Source organism: Carettochelys insculpta, chromosome 3 (genome assembly GCF_033958435.1).
Source record: "Carettochelys insculpta isolate YL-2023 chromosome 3, ASM3395843v1, whole genome shotgun sequence".
In the NCBI taxonomy this organism is placed as follows: domain Eukaryota; kingdom Metazoa; phylum Chordata; order Testudines; family Carettochelyidae; genus Carettochelys; species Carettochelys insculpta.
In genome coordinates this window covers 185,751,460-185,777,049 of record NC_134139.1, presented here as the reverse complement: position 1 = coordinate 185,777,049, position 25,590 = coordinate 185,751,460, and positions in this window count along the sequence as shown.

Genomic DNA, 25,590 nt, shown 5'->3' with positions numbered 1-25,590 from the left:
ATACATTAACTATATTATATATTTTGTACACGGCCCAAGACTATCTTCACTCAATGCGGCCCAGGCAAGCCAAAAGGTTGGACACCCATGTTCTAGAGGTTTTTCTAGGCGCCTAAATGTTAGGCACAGCAGAAGTGAGCTAGCGAATCTCATCTGTTCTGTGGTTTGGCACAATCCAGCCCCCTCTCTAGAGATATGTCTACACTAGAAGTATTTGTTGACAGTGGTGTCTGTTGACAGAGTTGTGTCAACAGAAACTCTGCTGACAGAGTGCATCTACACACACAAGCAGATTGACAGAGTAGTCTGTTCTGTTGACAGAGAGCAGCCAGACTGAGGTCTGCCACCACCATCCCGAGGCCTGACCACATTGTACATAGTTCCGCCACTCTGCACTTTGTAAATAGTTCCTGTTCATGGTTCTATGCATGCACTTTCATCTATTCAAAGTTACAGTTTATTTGTTCACAACCCTGTGTCCCTTGTTGTTGAGGGGGGCCATGGAAGGATGGCTGGGCAAACAGAGGGGCCCAGGTGGGGATGAAGTGGGATGGAGGGTCTGAAACCCCTGCAGGGGGTACCCTGGAGGTGGGGAGGGTTACTGAGGCCCCTGGGAAAATTGCTTCTTCAGGGCTTCCCAGACTGACAACACTTCTTGGTAGTCCTGGTGGATGGAGTCTGCACCTGGCTTCTCACAGGCATGGCTGGTGGATGGAGCTCCCCGGCTGGAGCAAGGCCTCCCCCTTTCTCTCCAGAAGTTTGTGGAGGGAACAGCATGCCTCCATGACTCTGGGTACATTGCCCTCCTCCACATCCAGGCAAACGAAATTGAGCTGTAGGATGGCCAAACACATGTTCCACGTGCATGCAAGCCTGGTTGAGGTGCATTAAAGAGTTCTTGAATGGTGTGCAGGTGTCCAGTACAGGGCTGCATGAGCCAAGGCATGAGGGGGTAGGAGGCATCCTCCACTACACACAGAAGCATGGCTACATACCCGATGTCCAGCTCCTGGCATGGGACAAAGATACCTTCCTCCATCCTCTGGAAGAGGCTGGAGCTGAGAAACACCATGGCATCATGTGCACAGCCAGCCCACCCAACCTAGACATTGACAAAGTGTCCGCAGTGGTCAACCAGGGTCTGCATCATCCCTTTCTGATATCCCTTTCTGTTGACAAACTGCACCACACTGTCGTCTAGGGCGTGGATGGAGATCTGGGACCCATCGATTGCCCTGAAACAGCTGGGGAAACCCATGACATCGAATACAGCCACAGAAGCTTCAACTTCTTCCAGGCAGCTGAGCCTCTGCAGCAGGAGGGACTTGATGGCCCTCAAGACCTGTGGGGAGAAGAGGCAGGATGCACAGGTGAGAGACTGGGGTGGTTGGCTTCTTGGCCCTGGGATGTTCCCCATCGCCCCTGCACCCTCCCAGGAGGCCATCCCCTGTGCAGCAGATCTGTGTGAGGGCAGGATGGAAAGGTCCCCCCGATTTCCCATTCTCCCTGTCGCACCTCTGTCCCTGGTCTTAGAGGGTCCCCCTTGGCCGGGACCATTCCCTCCCCTGGGCAGAGCCTGTGGCTGGGTAGTGCCTTATCTGCATGAGGATGGCACTGACGGTGAACTTCCCCATGGCAAACTGGTTCCTGATGGGATCAGTAGCTGTTGGGGGCAGCCAGCTTCCAGAGGGCAATGGCAACCCTTTTCTCAAGGGAGATGGTGGGCCTCAGGTGGGTGTCCTCCCTGCCAAGGGTGGAAGTGAGCCAGGCACATAGCTCCAGAAATGTGTCCTTCTGCATGCAGACATTCTGGAGCCACCTCTGGTCTTCCCACTCACCCATCACCGATGGTCCCATCAGTTGGAGCTGGTGGTGTATGGCCAGACATGCCTGATGAGCCAGGGGTGCGGGTGCCAGTGACTCAAGGCCGCAGCGAAGAGGTGTCCTCCTCGTGGGAGGTGTTGGACTTGTGCCTCCATAGGTGGTGAGGAAGGACAGCCAGGATGACATGCAGCAGAAGCTGCAGCAGCGTTATGTGTGGCCAGCTCTGGTGGCATGGCTTGTTGGAAAGAACTCTCTCACAGGAAGCCTGGGAGCACTGCACTAGCTTTGCTGTCCCTCCAAGAGGTATGCAAGCCTTGGCATGGGCAGAGAACATAGCCTGGGGGGAGCCCTTTAAGGACAGGTGGGGCTATTGCTCCAGGAAAGACTTGAAGTCCACATAACCCTGGCTTCTGGGACACCATGTCCCTCTCTGTCAGCAGAGGGGTCAGGGTGTGTGGACACTCTCTGTCACCAGAGTGTGTTGACAGATCAAGCCTCTATTTGGTGTGGACACATTCTGTCAACAGAGTTTCTGTTGGGAAATATGTCCCAACAGTCAGGTCTGTTGACAAACCTCTGTAGTGTAGACACAGCTCCTGAGTGTAATTTCAGAGTTCTGAATATGTACCCCTGCCACTTCTAGAAAACTTTTTAAAATGTGTCCCTAAATCTCTATTAAACACACAGGAAAAAAAAACTTGCTTGTGATTAATTTTGATCAATCTCTTTGGGGTGAAAATTTAATACCTCTTCATATACTCATTTTGTGTGAGTAAGAGAGACAATCTTTAGAGTTTACACACAACTGTTTTTCAACTCTGGGGTAGGAAATGCATTCAAGTACAGGGGTGGTAGAACAGATTGTTTAACATAGGCAGTTAACAAATATTTCAAGATATTAATTAAGGTGAAGTTAATATTTTGTTAGGTTGTTGTGATAAGGCATATATTCAGTGTCTCTATTCAGACCATGATTTTTATCATCTAGCACAGTTAATGAATGTAAGTTTACTAATGCAGCTATTGATAGTGGAATGCAGCTTTCCTTTGAGAATAAGGACAAATCAGTTAGAAACGGAATTGCTTAATGGAAAGTGATGTGGTGTTTTTGTCTCTTATCATTTTCCTGTGTGAGTTCATCTGAGAGTATAGTACTTGTCTGGTTTCTATATAGTTGCTAATGGGGCTTTTAGTGGGGGTACACCGTGTGTTATGATACCCCAATGTAAGACCACTGGATCTTGAAAGATGTGTTACACAGGGTTTATATCTTTGTAACAGCTGAGATATGTGTTCAGGCTTTGCATCTGTTGTTCTGGCAGAGTCTGGTGCCAGCGTTCAGTTGTTGTCTCTTGGTTTGCGGGGAGCTTGTTTTTGAGGATAAGCTTTGAGAGGTTGGGAGGTTCTGGAAGACACATGAAGAAAATGACGACATTCAGCATTAACAGGTTAATCCATGTCTGTCACATTTTAAATCATAAATTGTAACTCATTTTTGTATATACTGCATATATTTGTTGCTTGATTTAATCTGTGAATAATTCTCTCACTTCTTTTTCCTAGTTAATAAATTCTTAGTTAGTTATTATAAGATTGTTTACAAGCATTACTTTGGTGTGGGATCTGAGGTACAAAGTGATAAGGAGTACATAACTGGTCTCTTGGAACTGGGAGAAATCTGAATATTTGATTGTCTTTGGTAAAAGTGACCATTTATGACTAAGCCCAGCTTGCCTGAGTGATAAGGTAGACAGACAGGAGTTGCAAAGGAGTCTCTGTGTCAGGCTGACATAGTGCTTCAGCAGTTCACCTTTGTTACTGGATCAGTGAAATCTAAGTGAAGATCATACCAACAGTTTGGAGCACCTGCTATGGTTTTTGAAACTCTGCCCTAAGGTTGGCTCTTGCAGCTGGGAGTGACTCAACCCACAGCCCAATGCACAGGAAAATGATAAAATACAAAACCACCTAATTTCCTGTGGATGAACACTTTTTACAAGGTGATCGCTCTGTAGCTGACCTATCAGTCCTCATCCTCAAAGGAAATATGCAGAAAACTTTCAAAAGTTGAGCCTGGGACCTTAAATTCATAGCTTTGGTAGACATTAAAAATCATAGACAAAAGAGGGGCACCCCCAGTAGTTGCTCCCCATTCTTTCTTTTCACCCTGTGACTGCAGAGGTATTCATTTGCCGCTTCACCTTGAATGTTCCTGGAAAAGTTCTTTGAAATATGTGTTAATACAATGTGCTAAACAATCTGTTCCACCTTGTTTTTAACTGTGACACTGTCAGTGCATTTCCCAGATCTGAAGAACAGCTCTGTGTAAGCTGGAAAACGTCTCTCTTTCTCTCAAAAAAACAAAACAAACAAAACAAAAACAGAATTTAGTCCAATAAAAAAAATAGTTCAACTAGTGGGCAATTAGTTGCACAAGGAGTGCCGTTGAACTCACAGAAGACAAGCTTCTTAACCTGACCCACTGAAATAAATAAAGTAAAAAGTACAAATCACATTTACAGCCAAATGCTGAGCTTTCATTTCCATGCTTAGGTGCAGGTGTCTGAAATTCCCCCTTTGGAGCTCCCTGTTCTTGCAGCTATGCATGGTTATTTGTACATATTTGTGCATATCTTTGACGATAAAGATATAAAAGGAGCGATCAAGAAAGACAGTGCCATTGCGGAGCGATTAAATGATTTCTTTGCTTCAGTCTTCACGGCTGAGGATGTTACAGAGGTTCCTAAATCTGAGCCAGCCTTTTTAGGTGACAAATCTGAGGAACTCGCTCAGATTGAAGTGACATTAGAGGAGGTTTTGGAGTTAATTGATAAGCTGAATAGTAACAAGTCTCCAGGACCAGACGGCATTCACCCAAGGGTTTTGAAAGAACTCAAATGTGAAATTGTGGAGTTATTAACAGTGGTTTGTAACCTATCCTTTAAATCCACTTTGGTACCAAATGACTGGAAGACGGCCAATATAACGCCAATATTTAAAAAAGGCTCTAGAGGAGACCCTGGCAATTATAGACCAATAAGTTTAACATCAGTACCAGGCAAATTAGTAGAAACACTAGTAAAGAATAAAATTGCAAGGCACGTAGAAGAGCACGAATTGTTGGGCAAAAGTCAGCCTGGTTTCTGCAGAGGGAAGTTGTGTCTAACTAATCTATTAGAATTCTTTGAAAGGGTTAATAAACATGCGGACAAGGGGCACCCAGTGGACATAATATACCTAGATTTCCAGAAAGCCTTTGACACGGTCCCACACCAAAGGTTTTTATGTAAATTAGGTGGTCATGGGATAGGAGGAAAGATCCTTTCATGGATCGGGAATTGGTTAAAAGACAGAAAACAAAGGGTGGGAATAAATGGTAAATTTTCACAATGGAGGAGGGTAACTAGTGGTGTTCCCCAGTGGTCAGTCCTGGGACCGATCCTGTTCAACTTGTTCATCAATGATCTAGAAAATGAGGTAAGCAGTGAGGTGGCAAAGTTTGCAGATGACACTAAGTTGTTCAGGACAGTCAAAACCAAAACAGATTGTGAAGAACTACAAAAAGATCTCAGCAAACTGAGTGATTGGGCAGCAAAATGGCAAATGAAATTTAATGTGGGTAAGTGTAAGGTAATGCATGTTGGAAAAAATAACCCAAATTACACGTACTACATGATGGGGTCAAATTTAGCTACGACAGATCAGGAAAGGGATCTTGGAGTTATAGTGGATAGTTCTCTGAAGACATCCACGCAGTGTGCAGCGGCAGTTAGTAAGGCAAATAGGATGTTAGGAATTATTAAAAAAGGGATCGATAATAAGACAAAAGATATCATACTTCCCCTATATAAAACTATGGTACGCCCACATCTTGAGTACTGCGTGCAGATGTGGTCTCCTCACCTCAAAAAAGATATATTGGCATTAGAAAAGGTTCAGAAAAGGGCGACTAAGATGATTAGGGGCTTGGAAAGGGTCCCATATGGGGAGAGGCTAGAGAGACTGGGACTTTTCAGTTTGGAAAAGAGGCGATTGAGGGGCGATATGATAAAGGTATATAAAATCATGAATGGTGTGGAGAAAGTGAATATAGAAAAATTATTTACCTTTTCCCATAATACAAGAACTAGGGGACACCAAATGAAATTGATGGGTAGTAGGTTCAAAACTAATAAAAGGAAATTTTTCTTCACACAGCGCACAGTCAACCTGTGGAACTCCTTGCCCAAGGAGGCTGTGAAGGCCAGGACTCTATTAGGGTTTAAAAAAGAGCTTGATAAATTTTTGCAGGTTAGGTCCATAAATGGCTATTAGCCAGGGATAAAGTATGGTGCCCTAGCCTTCAGAACAAGGGCAGGAGATGGATGGCAGGAGATAAATCACTTGATCATTGTCTTCTGTTCTCCTTCTCTGGGGCACCTGGCATTGGCCACCGTCGGCAGATGGGATGCTGGGCTGGATGGACCTTTGGTCTGACCCAGTATGGCCATTCTTATGTTCTTATGTAACCTGTTCCTGAAGGCCAGTGTAATGCACAGGCCAGCTGTCCTCAGGAGTCTGGTTAAGAACGCACCAGTTCTGTGACATGCTACCATATTGACTCTACAGTGCAGCGTGGACAGGAGCAATATGCTTGTTCCGGGTCCAGGTATCTATAATTCCCAGGTGTCATACCCATAGCGTATTGTTCCCTTTGCTGCCTGACTCCCCCTAAAAAATATTATGGTCCTTTAACTGCCAGAAGCAGTAGTAGTCTGCATCACATACATTTTAGTTTTCAATATGGTATGGAGCACATGTTCTTAGAGCTGCCACTTTGTCTCTGGAATGAACCTAGATGCTGGTCAAAGTGTTGTTGCAGTACAGTGTGTTTCATGAAATTGCCTGGAGTGAACAGAAACATCCACTTCATGGATTTCATGGAGGTTGAAGGAGATAGCCATTCACTGGATCCATGTCAGTGCTAAGAGAGCATGAAATACCTCCGGCTCCTGTGGCAGAAGGCAAAGGACTCCAAAAATTGCTCATAAGAATGGCCAGGCTGTGTCATACCCCATGTCTGTCTAGATCAATATTCTGCCTTCCAACAGGGGCCAATGCCAGGTGCCCCAGTGGGAATGAACAGATCAAGTCAATTCTCAAATGATCCATCACCTGTTGTCCAGCTCCAAAATATGGAACTCAGAGGCTTAGGAATTCCTGACCATCCTGGCTAACAGCCATTACTGAACTTATCTTACTTGGTCTTGTTACAAGAGGATAGTTGGTGTTACAAGAGGATTTCTGCACGAAGTTAAATGGGTGCTCATAAATAAAAGTTCATATTCACTTTACTTTTGTGTGTGTGGGCCTTGTTTTCTGATTACTATCAAGGTGCTTATTTACTGACATTTGGGTTGAAACAGCAGGACTCAACAATTCAGAAATTGGCAGACACTGATGTGGAAACGTTGATATTCCTACTCCTTCTCCTGACACCCCGATCATAAACTTACTTATGCGTTTTAAAAAAGGCACCAAAAGAGGTTAGAATCATAGAATCAATGGGCTGAATAGGACCCCAGGAAGTTATCAAGTCCAGTCCCCTGCCTGAAGCAGGATCAAGTCCAACTAAATCATCCCAGCCATGACTTTGTCAAACCGGGACTTAAAAACCTCTTGGGATGGAGATTCTACCACCTTGCTAGGTAAAGCGTTCTAGTGCTTCACCACCCCCATCATGAAATAGTTTTTCCTACTATCCAACCTTCCCCTCCCCCTTCTGTAACTTTGGACCATTGCTCCTTGTTCTGCCAGAGACGAGGTAAGCTGTGAAAGCTCTGCTGGTGTTCAAAAGCACAAAAATGAAAAGCAGAGAAGTTAAGTAAAAAGCCTGTACTGGTTTGTTAACAATTTCACTCACAATACAAAGGAAACCAAGTAAAGTGACAAGGAAGATATGTAAAAGGATTCTTGGGTGGCCACTCCTCCTCCATCCCCACCCAAGTGGTCACAACCATACATAGCACCTGATAGTTGCTTTGAGCTATAAGTTGTATTTGCATAATCCAAATGAAATCAAAACATTTAAAATGTAATAGAAACATTGATGAATGGACTACAGTGTCTTAACAGTGTGCTCAGCACAAAAGCAGGGCTAAAATTAACTTTGAGGGTCCTTGCCACAATGACATTCAATTATGTGCTTTCAGTGACCAGTCAATGTCTTACAGCGCAGGTGTGTTGCAATGCTTTATCAAGATTTTGCAGCCACACCATAGCAATATGTCTACACACAGACCCAGGTCACATTCTGGATCCCTGTTAGTCCATGCAGCAACTCCAGTTACCTTAGCCTGCTGTGAACCTGGAGCAGTGTGTACCAGCACTGGGTCAGGATGAGCATTCCCTTTGATTTTTTCCATCCATGGGTGGGATAAATTTTGTGTGGAACAAGGCAGACATGGATGTGCACCACCAAAAGAAACATGCTGCCAGCTGTGGGTGGTTGTTGGCACTCTGCTAATCAGCTAGGCAGTACCTGCCTTTCTCCCGGACAGCTGCCGATTTGCTCAGCTTACAGGGAACACTGGTTAGGATACCTCTGTATGCATTGGAAAGCAATTCTATCCTGTGCCTACTCACTGTGCACATATTCCCCTTTGCATTCACAGATATGCAAAGTACCATATGCTTTTATAATCCACATGGTGTTTACCATATTGATATTCAGCTGGTGCCGTATCTCTAGCCAATGCATTTTCTGATGCCTAAAAGCACACTTCAGCACTATTCAGCAGCTATTTAGTCTTTCGCATTCCCTTTTCCTTGGGTCACTTGCATTGGGGTACGGCTTCATTAGTTATGGTTGGAACAAGTAGAGAGAATAGATAGGGTTCCCCTAATTAAACATCAGCACAGAAATACTGTACATAACATAATTTCTGGAAAATCAAATCCCATCTAGAACATTACATCACACATCCTTCTTCCTGAGCCACCTGGAATTATGGAAATTTCCCATGGATTACCATTGGTAAACTGGCCCCTGTGGTCCTCAAAGCCTAGGAGACTCAGGGAATAATAACCTTTTTGGTTGATGTATTCGTTGCCCCTTTTGGTGGGCAAAGGATTGGGATGCATCTTCCATCTGCACAGTTTGAAACCCTGTCCTCTGAAACCCCACTATGATTTCAGGTATTTTGTTGATGTAAGGTGACCATTCATCATGTTTTTATCGGGACAGTTCTTTATCTAAGTGTCTCACGGGCGTCCTGACTTTTTTAAAGAAAATAGGCAAATTGTCCTGTATTTTGTGGGTCTCCTCTTCCCTGGCACCCTGTCTATCGGGGTGGTGGCCTCTCCTGCCATGGAGATGCTCCACTGTGTGGCTGCCCTGTTCCCCAGAGCTCTGCACTTTGTGGCAGCAGCACCTGCTTCAGAGGAGCTCCTCCGTGAGGCAGCTGCCCCCTTTCCTGGCACCTCATGGTGTCAGCCTCTGCTGTGGGTGAACTCCACAGTGGGGCAGCTGCCTCTTTCCCTGGTGCCCTATACTTAGGGTAGGCAGCTCCCGCTGTCAGGGAGCTCATCTATGGTGGCTGCCTCATTCCCCAGCCTCCCATGCCTCAGGTAGGCAGCTTCTGCTTCATTCCCTGGCTCCTTCTGCTGAAAGGCTTTGGAACAACACTCCCCTTCATCCCTGGTGCCTCCCTATTGGAGGCTGCAGAGCCCCCATCCCTGGTGTCTCACCCTGGAGCAGCAGACCCCATCACCAAAGAGCCATGCCATGGGTCAGCAGCCCCAGCCAAAGAAGCCGTGTCCTGTGTTTGACATAGGGCAATGTGGTCATCCAGTGTTGATGGGAACCACCGATTGGTGAATTACAGTGGTAATAACCTTGCACACATGTACAAACACCCAAATCAATTTGTAACTGGCAGGTGTTCCCAGGTGCTACCCTCTTCTGTGCCTGAATGGGTTTCCAAAGTTGAATGGTCTTGTGCTGGGTGGTTGGTACAAGCTCCTCACACATCTCAATGAAAACTGCTTCTTCAGAATGACGTTCTGTTGCCAGTGGTTGGGATCCCATCTTTGCACCAGACTGTGGCCCTGCCTTACCCATCTGGTTTTCTAGTACCAAGAACAACATACCATAGAAATCCCAATATTCAAGATGTTTGTGTTCCATGTGGTGCTACTGGACTTTCGTTCTCTCTCTGGATCAGCCATTTTGAGTGTTTCAAAGTTCTCTGGAGAAAATGGATCCATTGTTCAGCACTGGATCCTATGAACATTTGTTCTATGAGCAAGAACAGAAACAAACCCTCATGGACCAGCGCCATATCTCCACAGTAGTTCGGCGTAAGGGTGAGATAAGTGGAAGTAACCATCTCCAAAATATGTGATGACAGCATACAGAACAAGGAACACATAGCAAGACAGTGCCCAGAGAGTTTCTGGTGAAGCAAAGGATTCTGGGATACTGCCTCTGAACTCACATTTTTACTTAAGTTCCATGAAGGGCCAACTTACTTATGGGTAGATGCATGTCCACAGCAATATACCCAGGCCAGGAACCTCAAATTTGGGTGTGTTGTGCTAGCATGGGGTGCCTGCACTAGCAAGGAGGAAGCATCTCATGTTTCTACTCATAAATGTAGATGTATGCCAAAAGATATTCTAATTCTTTCTCATGTAAAAAGAAAGGGACACCCTTATTTATCTCTTTCCCTTAATTCATCAACACCATAATTAGACTCCAAAGGAAAGCAAACCATAACATTAATGAAACATGATGTCCTGCTTCACTTAGTCATTCTTTTCCATTGTATCTCATTTCCCTGCCATTGTGATGGGCATTTTCTTGTTCATCAATTTGGTGCTGACATGAAATATTAAGATCATCCGTTATCTTCAATGAGAGTTTTGTTTAAGTAACTTTGTTTGTTTTCAGACCTGTCACTTTACAGTCTAATGCTGCATTTGTTGCACATGAAAAGCTTTGCTTGGGGAGACTAGCAGGAGGATTAAGTGGCAAAAGTTGGTCATGCCCTTAGCCCATCCAGCAAATCAAGAAAGTAGCATGTTTTGTTCAATTATAGGAAGCCAGGATATTTATATCAGCAAACACCAATTCACATCTGTTAACTACTGGGACTAGCTTTGCAAACAAAACATCCTGAGCTTATTGAAACAGACTAGAAGTGTTATTTATTCATTGTTCAGAGTTGGTGAAATGGAATGTGGTCTATCTGTTTTATGGCAATCTTCCATTGGAGCAGGTGTGCTATTCTTCAAGCTGCTAGCTAGGTGAATTGCATTGTATGCCACTAGTGCATTTTAGATGTCAGGATAGGTAAGCGTTGAGCTACAAGAGAAATTGGATGTAAAAACATTTGTGTAAGATTTTAATAAGTTTTTGCACAAATATTTCATTTGTTGAATTTAGATATCCAGGAGCAAAGAGGTCAGCAGGAATATTATCTAATGTATTATATATAAATTTTATATAGTTCTTAACTATTTGCAAATGTATATTCATATATACAATTTATAATTATATTTAAAGTACACCAATTTTATTGGATTTTTTTATTCTTGAGGATTTTGTTTGGTACAATTAAGATGCACATGAAAAAGCTGTGACATGGAAAAATGCAGAAAAGAGGAAAAATCTCTCTTCTAGAAAGAGAAGAATCTCTGTGGGTGTTTTCAGAACCTAAAAATGACAGCTAATAATGAAGGTCTTTAGAGACATTTAATGAAAATGATCCAAAACCAAATATTCTTTATCAGCCATCCTTGCAGAAAAGCTATGTCATTCCCAAAGGAAATCTACATGACAACTTTATTGAAGCTGTTACAAGAATTCACACAAACCTAAATTCAGCCCCTGCTATAAAAGCGACACATTTCAGTGAGTAACAAGCAATCATATAGCACCTTAAAGAATAACAAAATTATTTATAAATGCTAATGGCTTTACCCCAGGGTTGAATCTTGACCATTTGTCACTTTATACAGTGAAAATATATCTACCTGCTCTATCAGTACAAATAAAGATAACATGTTGGGAAGCCACAAAGAAACAAATAAATAAACAAATAAAGATAAGAAAGTTGCATTGTAATGGATATAATAAAAAAGGAATAAATTATGGCAGATGGACAGAGCTCTGACTTGGGGGAACCCAGGAGTCCCACAATACCCCAAAAAGACTCTATGAAGTCTGGTGCCTCTGATACAGGCTCATTGCTCTTAAAGAAACATGGCTGCTGCACCATCACCATTAAAGAGAATGCAGCATGTGCTTTTCTTTTATTCTTGCCTGTGGTTCTGGCTGGCATGGAGAAAGAGTCTGCAGCCCTGCATCTGCCCTGACACCACCCCTTTTAGAAGCTAGTGGAGCTAGCTTTGCAAAGCCCGTCACCATGTTTCCAAGCATTCCCAGCCAGTGAATGGGTGTTTTTGGGTGGGTGGCAAGGTTAGCGGGAAGGGAGATAGGGCAAGACACTGTAATGCACAAGCTGGGAAGAGGTGCTTTATGCTTTACTCTTCACTTGTGCAAATTGGTAGGAGCCAGAAACAATCTGTCCCCCTCTTTCTCAGCATTAAATGTCTTCTTTTGAGAAGGTCTGATGACTTGAGGAATCTGTCAGTGAAACATGAATTCTGTTAAATATTTGGGCTCTTTGTCTCTCTGTCACATTGCAGAACCTTTCTGGATGTGGACTGCTTCATCTTGTTTATCTCTTTACCTTTGGATTTGGACTGACATTCCAACAGAGTAATGGTTCAGGACTTCTAATAGGTCATGAAATCTGAATGGCTGACCAGTGAAATGTAATCGCTTTAGACAAGTCTGGCACCCAGCCAGGAGCACTAGTTTATCAGGGTAGAATGCCTAGCAACAAAGTCACCTCTTAGGACTCTGTGACTATTTGTTCATGCTAATCAGGGAAACACCTGACAGACCTAGAAGGTTATAAAAGGTAAAAACTACTCTCTCTGCTGTTCTTTTCATTTTCCACAGCTAAGATGAAGGCAGCTGCTTCAGGAACTGGAAGAAGCAGTAGGAAGACCTTATCTACCTGAACACAGGTGGTCCCCCAAGCACTCCAAGGGGAAGAGTAAATTAGAGTTAAGGGAAATACATCCAGGGTTTATTTTTGCATGGATGTGTATAATTACTCAGTTGATTAAGTAAAGACCAAATTTGTGTTAGACTTCCATGCAAAGTCTGTGAATGTTACATGCTTCACTACAGCTACATGTACACCCTACCTCTCCCACCCCTGAGAAAGTAAAACTAACTTAGGAAGCTCACATGTTCGGTGAGATTCTGAGAGTAATGGTGCTGCTGATAAACCCAGGCATACCCAGTGTGAAATAAATGTTTCCAGGAGGCTGAGCAGTTCCATGTGTGCTAGGAGCTGGTGCAGTCATGTTCTGTGTTTCATTTGCATCCAACAACTCTATCCTGGGAGGGCTCATTAGACATCAATTAGGCTTGCCCCAGAGTCTCCAGAACTTCAAGATTAATATCTAATTAGGATAAATTGTATAAGGAAAGCATCAGGAACATATCTGACCCGACCTGGCAATTGTAACATCACTCCAAACTTCTCTGAAGGGTTTTAATTTAGAGTTATTTTAAGCAGGGATGATTTCACTACATCACAACCTGACGGTTACAGCACTTATTCATGCCCTGATCCTTTCATGTCTGGCTTGCTTGCAATGTGCTCCTCTCTGTCCTTTCCCTTTCCTCTATTGCCATAAGCCGGTGAGACCATCCAAACTGCAGCTGCTAGAGGTATCTTCTTTGATATTGAGTCTGAAGTCTGACTGACTCTCCCGACTGAATTCCTCTAGTCTCTCTTGTCCATGGCATTAAGAATAAACTTGTTATTCCCATCAGCATCCTACATAGTGGGGCCAGAGCCACCACGGGGCAAGGTGAGAGGGAGGTGGCTGGCTGCCATGGATGCTGGGTGGTGGATCAGAGCTTCTGGAGGGTGTACAGGGTGTGCACATGTCTGTGCTGCTGCCTGCACACTCTTAGCTTCCTGCCACAGGAAATCCAGGGTTGTGCTGCTTCAAGGGCTGCTGCATGTGGAGACCATAGAGCCCTGCAGGGGCTGGACAGAGCATCTTAACCACTCAGCTGGTTGACACCACACCCATTCTGGGGGTCAGGGGATGGGAACCCAGCAATGGGGAGGTGGGGGATGTGGGCCACGGGTCAGGGTCCAGACTAACAGCTGTCTTCTCTCTTCCTCACTCTTTTCCACAGCTGCACCATCTGAGGGCCACAACAGTGAGGGTGCTGCATCTGTTGTGCCAGACAGCCTGCTGGGGATGTCGCACCATTGCAGCCAGGTGACGGAGCAGGGACCGGCCCTGGGATGAGCCCGCCACCGCTGGAGTCAGCCACGGGCGTCCACTGACACCCAGGTCCTCGCCACCCTCCAGCACCAGGTGGAGGTGTCAGAGCGCCGCCGCCACTTGCAGGAGCGAGCACTGGCCTTGTGCCAGGAGGTCTGGTGGCCCTTCATGCGGACCTTCGATCAGATCACCAGGACCCTGGAGCAGATCGCCGAGCAGATGCTGCCTCCCACTGCTCCAGCTGCCAGCCCTCTAGCAGCCCTCCACCTCCCTTGCAGCCTGCCGAAGAGGAGGACTGTGGGGTTCAGGAGCCAGCCCAGCCATACTTGACAGTCCTCCTGGCCCCCACCCAGCCCAGCCGTGGGTCACCCCTCCCCACACCGAGTGCTGGACAGTAGGGAAGGGGGCCAAGGACTGGGCCACTCAGGCATCCCTCCTTTGAACATAGTTTCCCCCATTCATTGCAAATTGTTGTGTCGCACCAGCCCCTTTAGTAGCTGTGCCCCCCTGTGTACATAGTTCCTTCATTCCTGTTTACAAATTTCATTGTTTTTGTTGATTTTAAATTATGTTCAGGTTTATTTTTAAAACAAAAATGTGTGGGCAGTAGTGTGTTGTGGTTGGTGGGGGGATAGTGAGTGGCCCACCAGGGATGGCCCCACAGGTGCTCACCTCACAGCCTGGTCAAAATGGGCCCACGGGCCCTCCTGGACCTGGATCCCCTCGTGGTCAGCTTGGCAGCTTGGGACAGCAGCTGGCTGGGGGTCGGCCGTGCCAGCCTCCACAGCCCAGCCTTGCACAAAGCCCTCCCCCTCATTGTGCTGTGTGCAGAACGCGCAAACAACCTGGGGGATGTTGGGGAGACCCATGTCCAGGTGGGTGAGGAGGCAACTCCAGAGGCCTTTAAGGTGTCCAAAAGTCCGCTCAACCACCTGGCGCACATGGTTTAAGTGGGTGTTGAACCCCTTCTGGCTGGTACTGAGGTGGCCTGTGTAGAGGTGCATAAGCCAGGGCTGGAGGGGGTAGGCTGCATCTGCCATGAGGCAGAGGGGCACGGTGGTGTCCCCTGGAGGGATCTCCTTCTGGGGGATGTATGTCCCCACATCCACCCGGCAGCACAGGCCCGAGTTCCTAAAAACATGGGTGTCATGGGTGCTGCCAGGCCAGCCAACATATATGTCCTGGAAGCATCCCTGGCTGTCCACTGTGGCCTGGAGGACCACTGAGTGGTAGCCCTTCTTGTTCACGATGCATCCTCCACTGTGCTGTGGGGAGTGAATAGGGATGTGGGTCCGATCCAGTGCCCTGAAGCAGTTGGGGAACCCCATGTTGGCAAACCCTGCGATGGCCACATCCAGGTCCCCAAGCCACACAAGCCTGTGGATCAGTAAAGCGTGCAGTGCATGGACCACTGGCAGGGGGAGGACATGAGCACCCATAAGGGGTGTGCAGGGTGTGCCTTTCCCCCCCCTGAACTGCCCCCGGTCTCTCCCTGTCCCCCTGGGGTCCCCTCCCAGGCCTCCTTACCTCCATGACGACAGCCCCAACAGTGGCCTTGCTCACACCAAACTGCTGTCCTATGGATTGGTAGCTGTCTGGAGTAGCCAGCTTCCAGACAGCAATGCTGACCCATTTCTCGACAGTGAGGGCACACCACAGAAGGGTGTTCTGGTGCCTCAGGGCAGGGGTGAGCCCCTGGTAGAGCTCAAGGAATGTCTGTCGGCTCATTAGGAAATTCCGGAGCCAGTGGTCATCATCCCACTCCTTGAGGACCAGGACGACAACCACTAGTCCAGAATTTCGACTCATGGCAGCATGCCGGGGGGGGAGGGGCAGGAGGACCCCATGGTGGTCTGAGGCATTCCTTTCATCTGCCGAGGAGGCAAGCTCATCTTCAAGGGGGTGCTGGGTAGGCTCCCGCTCAGCGCCAAGCAGGGCAACCCCTGCCTCAGAGATGGCCCTGAGGGCTTCTGGCTGCTGCTGCTGCTTCTGCTGGGGGTCCATGTTACATGCACAGGGTCTGCAACCTGTTGTCAGCTCTGCAGACCTCGTGCTGTGCAGGCCGAGTGTGTCTGGGAGGGGGCCTTTAAGGGAGCAGCATGCTGTAGCCCCAGAAGGGCTAGTCTGCCCTGTGACCCCGTCTACAGGCTTTCCTAGCCCCTTGATTTCGATTGGGGTGGCTTTTGTGTGTAGAGGCTCTCCTGTGGGGCCCATTTCGATGTAGCGCCTTCCTACATCGACGTTGAACGTCGACAACACCAGCCCCGGAGGATGTATGGATGCTATTTGTCGAAGCAGCTTATTTGGATTTTGCTACTATGAAATAAACTATTTCGACGTAGCATCCTAGTACAGATGTAGCTAATGTGTTTTGTTATTGTGTATGAGTACAATATCCGAATGAAGTGAGTTATTTTGGTGGCTTCAGTAATCAGTGCAATTCTTTCTCCTTGTTGACTGTACATTCTACAAAATATTATGTTTTATTTGGTTTTCAGGAATGTTTTCTGCTAATAATGGGGGTTAATTCATAGATCTTGTTAACAGCATAAAGCTGCTCTTTGAAATGTTTTATGCTTCTTTTTTAACCATGTGAATTCTTCAACAGTGGTCTATACTCTCCGTCAGCTCTGAAGAAGTGTGTCTGTCCCATGAAAGCTTATCACCTAGTAAAGCATTTTGTTAGTCTTTAAATTGCTACATGACTACTTTTTTGTTTTGTAAATATATGGCCACGTCTACATGGACACCTTTGTCCATAGACATCACTGACAGAAGAGACTTCCCGGCAGGACCTCTGTTGACAGATCATGTCTACATATAAAAGCAGATTGAAAGAGCAATCTGCTCTGTCAACAGTGAGCAACCAGAGTGCCCAGCCCTCTCTTGACAGAACAGCTGACTGGAAGCTCTGCAAATAAGGCTGCCTAGTGAACCAGAAGCCCTTTCTCTTAACAAAAAGGCCCCGGATTATCTACACAACTGTTTAGTCAAAAGAACACTATCGCCAAAGGCATTATACCTAAACAGGGAGAGGTGTAACACTGCTGGCAGAAGTGCTGGGTTTTGTTGATAAACTGTCAACAAAGCACATTTTTTATTTTGACGCGCCACAGGTTTTTCCAACAAAATCCAGTTTTGCCAGGAAAAGCTACTCATATAGATGTGGCCGTAGATAATTAGCTTCCATGGGCCCCCTTCATGTGAAAATATTAGCTTCCTTCAGAACTGTGCAAGCTGAAGATCATGCCTGTTAATTCTCTCTCGGTGGCTGGATATCTTCTGCAGTAGTCTAATATATAACCGTAGTCAAAACTCCAGCTCCTTGAGAATTGAGATTTTTCCCTCTTAGGAACACAAAGTGTGCACTAGCTCCCGTGAAACACCATGGGTCAGGCTCTGTGTCTACTCTAATATTCCCTAATCTGCCACTTGCTCAATTACCAATTTAAGAACTTGCTAGATGGAATCCCAAATTGCCGCAGAAAACTTGGAATGATATGAGATAAGTTAATTCCATTAAGTGCTGTACAAGGGAAAATAAAGTTTGCTAAAGTGGAATGAAACTCTCGATGATGTATCAGGTACTCTTCAAAGTAACATTTTCATGTCATAAATGGTTTGTTAAATGTAAAACTAATCCCTTCCCACTTCCTTAACCTTTTATTTGCAGAGAATAATTGTATCCTCCATTTACCCTGATGTTAATTCAATCCCCTTTAACAGTGACAAATAAAACATTCTTGCCCTTGTAGAGAACATAGGTATCATTTACCATCATGGTTTCTTTTTTCCTGTTATTTTCCCCTCCTCTCTTGTTACACTGTAGCACTGTAGAGATTAGGAAATCCACTTCAGACATTACTTCAGAAAGTTTGTGTAGTCAACCCCATGATCTAGTCAACGTGATCTAGTCAACCCCATGATCCCAAAAAGTCTTCAGATTCATCATCCTAATATATGTTACTCTACTTGATAATGAGCCCTTTGGGTAAGGTACGGAGATTATCATTGAAATACCAAGAACGAAATTGTGACCCATAGAACTCAAAAGAAGTTCGATCTATTAACTTCAGCATGGCCAGGATTTCACCCCACTATCTGTCGACACAGGTGCTATGCCTCATACAGTCAAGAAAGATCCCTGCTGGGAAAACCGCTGTGTTCTGTCTACAGATTTGCAACAGAATGCATTTGTAGTGTGGACGCTCCCTAGTTTTGTCAACAGAAGGCCTCCTCTGTCGACAGAACTCTGTAACGTAGACCCAGCTTTACAGCCGGAATGTGTCAACAAGACCCACCAGCAGTTTACTGAAATAAGTCTAAGTCCTCTCTTTCTCGTGTCCCATCTCTGATAGTCAGAGATATTTGTGACTAACGGTTTTATATGAGCCACATGCCATTGTGGTAAATATTGTAATGCCTTCCCTTCCACAAATTAGTATTATATGTTGGAATTTTTTCTTCTGCTTTTCATATAACTTATAAATCTTAAAATTTTATCAGGAAATACAACCATTTTATTCTGCTATAAGTTTTTAAAGAAATAAATTGTGTATTTCTGTATGTGACACATTAATTGCTTAAATAAACATTTTTCTGAAGGGATAGAAATATATTGCTCCTCTGCCTGTGCTGAAGGCATTCATCTCTTTCACTCAGCTAGGCCACATCTCCATGGAAACATCTGAGGAAAGAATACTGTACCTAGTGGTTACTGAACAAAGATTTTGCTTTTGCTTTGTTCCAAGGGGCAAATATATACTGCATTCTAGTAGCTTAATATTTTTCATTTGTCCCTGCCTAGGCATCTGAAAGATCAAAACAAGTAGCAGTAAGAAAGAAACGCAGATACAAGTAGAATTCTCCATAGATTCTGATTTTTTTTCAAAATAATATACAAAATCTCTAAAATCAGAATTATGGTGCTTCATTTGCATTTAATGATACAAAAATACTTCTGACTCATCCATGTATATGTTTCATTGAAGAGTACTTCAGAAAGCAAAGTGATGCTTGGCTGAACTTGAAAGTGACAGAGAAATTAAGATAGAAAATACACCATTAAATGAAACGATAGTAAAATTTAGTACTGTGTTCATATTAGACTGCTTCAGCTCAATAGCTATACAGCAAAGAATGAAATGGCTAGAAATAGTGACAAAAGCTTAGTGATACAACATAATTTACACACAATTAGCGACTGGGTAGACTAGGATTATTTAGTATAAAAAGAAAGTAAGAGGAGATTTAACTAAGCTATATCATATAAAGAGTATAGGGGGAAGGAAGTCAAATCAAAAGATCTTTTTTTGTTTTTTGTCCCAAGATACATAGTGAAGAAGTCAATCAGAATTAAAGGCCTGTTAACAGTTAGATTATCTTCAGTGGGGACACGTTGTTGTTTGTAGCAGCATTTCTCTCTGAAGGTTAGGACTAGGTGGAGCTGATTAAACACAGCAGTCTTCTGGCGGTTTCTCTCCAAGCCATCTGGCTAGACATGGGGGAGGCTGCCTGCAACATTATCTCTAGCTCCATGCCCGCAAACCCTCTCCACACACCATAGCATGAGAGTAAAGTGATCAGTATACATAAGTGAGTCACTCAAATTATTATGGGATGAAGCCACCCCTCCTCCCTGTTCAGACAGTGGGAGTTTCCCCCCTACTCTGTTGTGATACAATAAAGCCGTATGTTTCCAGCCTACATTCCTCTGAGTAGATTTAGTTTTGATTGCTTAGTAACAAATCAATGGCAGCACCGAGAGAGGAGGCAGAGAGAAAACCGTCACTGTGGACGGAGGGAATGGCATTCTCCAGGGCTGCAGCAGTCGCTGTTTTTGGAAGGTGAATGCTTACCTTTTTGATTGTTCCCCAAGCACCTCTCCAGCATAGGAATCATTCTAAGGAAACTCTGCAAGAATGTTCTGAATCCTGTGTTCTCCCTTACAACTCAAGAGCATAGAATATGGTTTTAGACCTGGATCCCTTATACACTAAGGGGCAAATACACTAAAGCCAATATTTGGCAGGGTATTTAGTGTATGCCATCTATCTGTATGTTGCTAATAGATAATAAAACTTACTAAGGCCAGGTCTTCACTAGATCTTATAGTCAATTATAGACATGCAAATCCAGTTATAGCAATTATGCAGCTCTGTGGTTCCCAAACTTTTTGGCATCATGCCCCATTTTTGCTTTTTGAGAAACCTTCATAACTCCTACTTCTTTACCATCATCCAACTCCCCTCTTAACAAAAAGTTCAATTTGTACTTTAAAATAAACACAAAAACTAGAAATGTTATTCAAATTAAAAATAAGTACCAATAGTTTATCTTGGCCCCTTAAGGGTGCCTCGTACAGCCCCAGGTGGCCAGCTGCCTGAGCCCCGTGCCATTTGCCAGAGTTGCCTGTGCCAAGTGCCCACCTGCCTGAGCGCCACCCTGCCAAAGCTGCTCATCTAAGCTGACTGAGTCCCACTCACCAGCCGCCCAGAGTCAGCTGCCTGGCTGCCCGCCTGAGTCCCACACTCCCAGGGCCAGCCACCTGCCCACCAGCTCAAGCCACCCAAACCCCACAAGCCCTGCAAGCCAGATGCTCAACACCCCCGCCTCTGCCCTTCACCTTCCCCAAAACCAGGCACTCCCAGCCACCCATCTAACCTCATCCTCACACTCCTTCCCCTTCCCATCCCCAACCACACTCACTCCCTTTTTCAGGAGGGATCTAGGTCCACATGGGTCTTCACCAGCTGCCTGCTTTTTCTAGCAGCTGTGCCGGGTCACCCACATAAAATGGCGGGGGCTGAGAGCTGGAAACAAAGGCTGATATCATGACTTGTTGCAATTACAACCCAAGTTTTACTTAACCATTTCTGTTCAAATAATTTAAAGCCAAATCCAAAATTTCTTGATTGGTCTAATTTCCAAAAAATTCAAAAAGGAAATTTGCCAGGCCGGGTAAAACCAGAACAAGTTAAGGATTGTGGAGTTTGGCCTCTGTTAAAAAAATCTCATAATGCTCAATTTATGACTGACAACTAAATACCAAGTTCAAATATACGCATGGACCCCTCCTACAGAGACATGTTGTGTTATACTTTATTCCTTTACGGAGAAATATCTTTCTGGAGTTGCTTATTCAATAATAGATTTCCCAGTCTCATTGGCTATGGCTACATTGACCCAAACCCATACATTGACTCAGTATGCAAATAGGAAGCCTTGAAAATGCAAATAGACACTTATTTGCATATTTACTCACCAGCAGATGCTGCCACTGGCACAAAAAACTGTGTAAACTTGGGTCTGCCAGCAAAACCTCCCCCTTTGTCTTAAGCCTCTTATGCTTGATTTTTCCCAGGCATAAGAGGCTGCTGACAAAGGGGGGGTTTCGCCAGCAGACCCAAGTTTACGCACCTTTTTTTGCTCCTGTGGACGTGGCTGCCAGTGGGCATATATGCAAATGAGTGTCCATTTGCATTTTAGACCACCCATTTGCATACTGCTTCTGGTGGTTCGGGTCAGTGTAACTATAGCCAATGACCTGCAGGAGGCCTTGTACTCAAACTGCTGCTCAGATTACACTGTACAGAGCTTCAGTAAAGAACTTTTAAGTTCAGGTATATCACGAAAGCCAGGAAATAAAGAAATACATTCCTGATAGCTAATGACATACTACTTAAGGCAATCCTGAAAACAATTACTATCAGGGTAGTTCCGTTTAAATCAATCCCATCACTTTGATTAATAAGCATTACACCCTGTAGCATTTGCAGGGTCCCTACAGTGATTAACAGAAATAGATATCAATTAACAAAGAGCCAAATCCTGCCATCCTTAGATGACAGTGAAATGGAAAGTTTCACCATCTGTCCTCTCTACATTCTTTTGCACCACGGGATCTAAGAGATTGAATAAAAGCTGCAAGAAGTTGCATTTTATGCTTAAGTAAGATCTACAGATTATGTGTTTCTGCTTTTCTCTCGAGAGGCTATAGGCCATCTTCTTTGATGTTGCTATAGCAGTTGCCAAAGAGCCATGGCAACATATTTAGGCCTATGTTTTCTGTTATATTCCTGAAAGAGCTTGTAGGGGGAATAGGATGTTTTGCTATAACATTATAAAAATTGGAAAATTGCAGGTTTTCTATGGGTTACTTAAAAAAAATCATTTCATTTTGAAATGTCAGTTTGAAATAAATGTGAATGAATAATTGCCAGCTTAAAATGATATACTTTTTTTGTTTTGGGGAACTGAAAATTTTTAGTTTTCCCTTTAGGTTTAGAAAGTTCAAGGATTTTCCCTTCTTGTCTTTCTCTCTTTTTAACTTCTTCTTCCATTTTCCCCCGGGGAAGGGAAAGGTTGGAAACCATGATTGGATTTTGTTTCATTTTATTTAAGTGGAAGACAACTTTTTTCCCCCATTGGGAAGGTATATAAAAAGTACTACAAATTAAAGTGAGAGAGAATACATCATTTCTCTTACACTTTTTATGGGCTTTAAACAAGGGGCGGGGGGTGACACAAGCCCTGAGGTAAGTGGGGAAGGAGGAGAGTATAGCAAAGGAAGAGCCCTGATTCAAAAGGAGAAAGTAGGCCAATCAGCTAGTTACCTAAGGTATTTGTACACACATGCAAGAAGCCTGGGAAACAAACAGGAAGAATTAGAGGCCCTGGCACAGTCAAAAAGTATGAGGTGATTGGAATATCAGAGACTTGGTGGGATGACTCGCATTAGTGGAGCACTGTCATGGAAGGGTATAAACTGTTCAGGAAGGACAGGCAAGGAAGAAAAGGAGGAGGAATGGTACCGTATGTAAGAGCAATATTATTTCTCAGAGCTCAAGTATAAAGAAGAAGAAAAGACAGTTGGGAATCTTTGGGTTAAGCTTAGAGGCAGAAGCAACAAAGGGATGTTGTGTTTGGTGTCTGCTATAGACTGCCATATCAGGTAGAAGAAGTAAACAAGTATTTCTTCCAACAACTAAGAGAAGCTTCCACATCACAGGCTCTGGCTCTCATGGGAGACTTCAATTACCGTGGAATTTGTTGGGAGACCAATATAGCATCACACAGACAATCCAGGAAGTTTTTGGAGAATGTTGGGCATAACTTCTTGGTACAAGTGCTGAAGGAACTGACCAGGAGTTGTGCACAGCTTGACCTTCTGCTCACAAATAGGGAAGAACTAGTATGAAAAATAGAAGTGGGTGGCAACCTGGGCTGTAGTGATCATGAGATAGTGGATTTCAAGATCTTGTCAAAAAGAAAAAAAGTGAGCAGTAAAATACAGACCCTTGATTTCAGAAAAGCAGACTTCCACTCCCTCAGAAAATGGGTGGGCAGGATCCACTGGGAAGCTAATATGAAGGGAAAAGGAGTTTAGGAGAACAGGCAGTATTTTAAAGAAGCCTTATTGAAGGCACAGGAAAAAAACCATCCTGATGTGCAGTAAGAAGAGCAAATATGGTAGGCAACCAGTTTGGCTTACCGGGAAATTCCTTAATGAGCTTAAACTCAAAAGGCATGCGTATAAAAAGTAGAAACTTGGACAGATGACTAAGGATGAGTATAAATATATTGTTGTAGAATGCAGGGGAGTAATCAGGAAGGTGAAAGCTCAGTTGGAACTACAGCTGGTAAAGGGATGTGAAGGGTAACAAGAAGAGTTTTCACAGACATGTTAATGTTTAGGGAGGGTGTGGGGCCATTACTGGATGAGGGAGGCAACCTGGAAACAGATGATGTGAAACAGGCTGAAGTACTCAATGCTTTTCTTGCTTCTTTCTTCAAGGAGAAGGTCAGCTCCAGGACTACTGCATTAAGCAATGCAGGATGGGGAAAAGGTGGGTGGCCCTCGGTGGGGAAAGAACAGCTTCAGGGCTATTTAGAAAAACTAGACATACACAAATCCATGGGTCCAGATTTTATGCATCCAAGGGTACTGAGGGAATTGGCAAATGTCCCTGCAGAACCTTAGGCCACTGTCTTTGAAAACTCGTGGAAATCAGAAGAGGTCCCAGATGACTGGAACAAAGGCAAATGTAGTGCCCTTTTCTAAAAAGGAAAGAAAAACAATCCAGAGAACTATAGATTCAGATTTGATAGCAGCCTTCAACTTCCTGAAGGGGTGCTCTAAAGAGGATGGAGAGAGGCTGGTCTCAGTAATGACTGATGGCAGAGTAAGGTGTAATGGCCTAAAGTTACAGAAGAAGAGGTGTAGGCTGGATATTAGGAAAACTTTTCGCCAGAAGAGTGGTGAAGCACTGGAATGTGTCACCTAGAGAGATGGTGGAATCACCATCCCTAGAGGTTTTTAAGTTCCAGATTGACAAAGTCCTGGCTAGGATGATTTAGTTAGGGTTGATCCTGCTTTAGGCAGGGGGCTGGACTCAATGACCTCCTGAGGTCCCTTCCAGCCCTATGTTCTATGCTTCTATTATTTTGAGCTCAAGAAAGTAAGGATAGAGTGGGATTTCTCCACTTTTTCTGTTTTTAAAATTTTCTCCAACTTTTTTCACCTTGGGGAAGAAAAACTGAAATGAATTGATATTTTTAGTTGAAATGAAATTATATCTTTTTAAATGTTAACTTGAAACAAAAGTTTGTTTTACTTTTACTGATGTGAAAATTGAAAAAAATCATAACTGACATCTTAGGAAAAAGGTTGAGTTTCACTGAATCGAAAGAGATTTTTTTTTCTGTTAAAAAGCTTTCTAATTCCACCTCATTATCATCTCCTTGTGCTGGGAGAAAATCTTTGTATAATCAGAATTACTAGCGAATAAGCCCCCCTTTTCTTCATTCTCCAAAAATCTTATGAAAAATACCATTACATATAACTAACACCAGATTCTTGCTGTTGACATGATTATTTGGAATACAGGGCAGAAGCTTATAAAAGACATATTTTCAATTTCTAGTATACACAGAGGGGAAAATTAATCCAGGAGATTTTTTCCTTGCAGATTTTATCTAAGTAAGTCTTATCACAAGAAACTGACATAATGTTCTCCATGAAAAACATGCCATGTGTCATAGGCCAAAGAACAAAGACACAGAACCTTGAAATCTGTGACAAGATGGTTCCTTTGTTTGTGGTCTTCACTATAATCTTCCCAAACAGAATGCAAAATGCGCTTTCAATCTCATACATTGCTTCAGACACTAATGCATGGTGTCCATCCCCAAATCGCTAAAGAAAAAACGAATACAAAAGGAAAGATGATGTAGAATGTGGAATTTCTGGCTCTCACCCATCAGGAAAAATCAACACAGTATGACTACCTCCACCGGCAAGGTTAATTTTATAAACTCCTTTTATTTGTGATCATGCTTTCCCAGAAGCTAGAACTACTGATAAAGACTCTATTTCCCATGCAGCCTGATTTCCTTGTC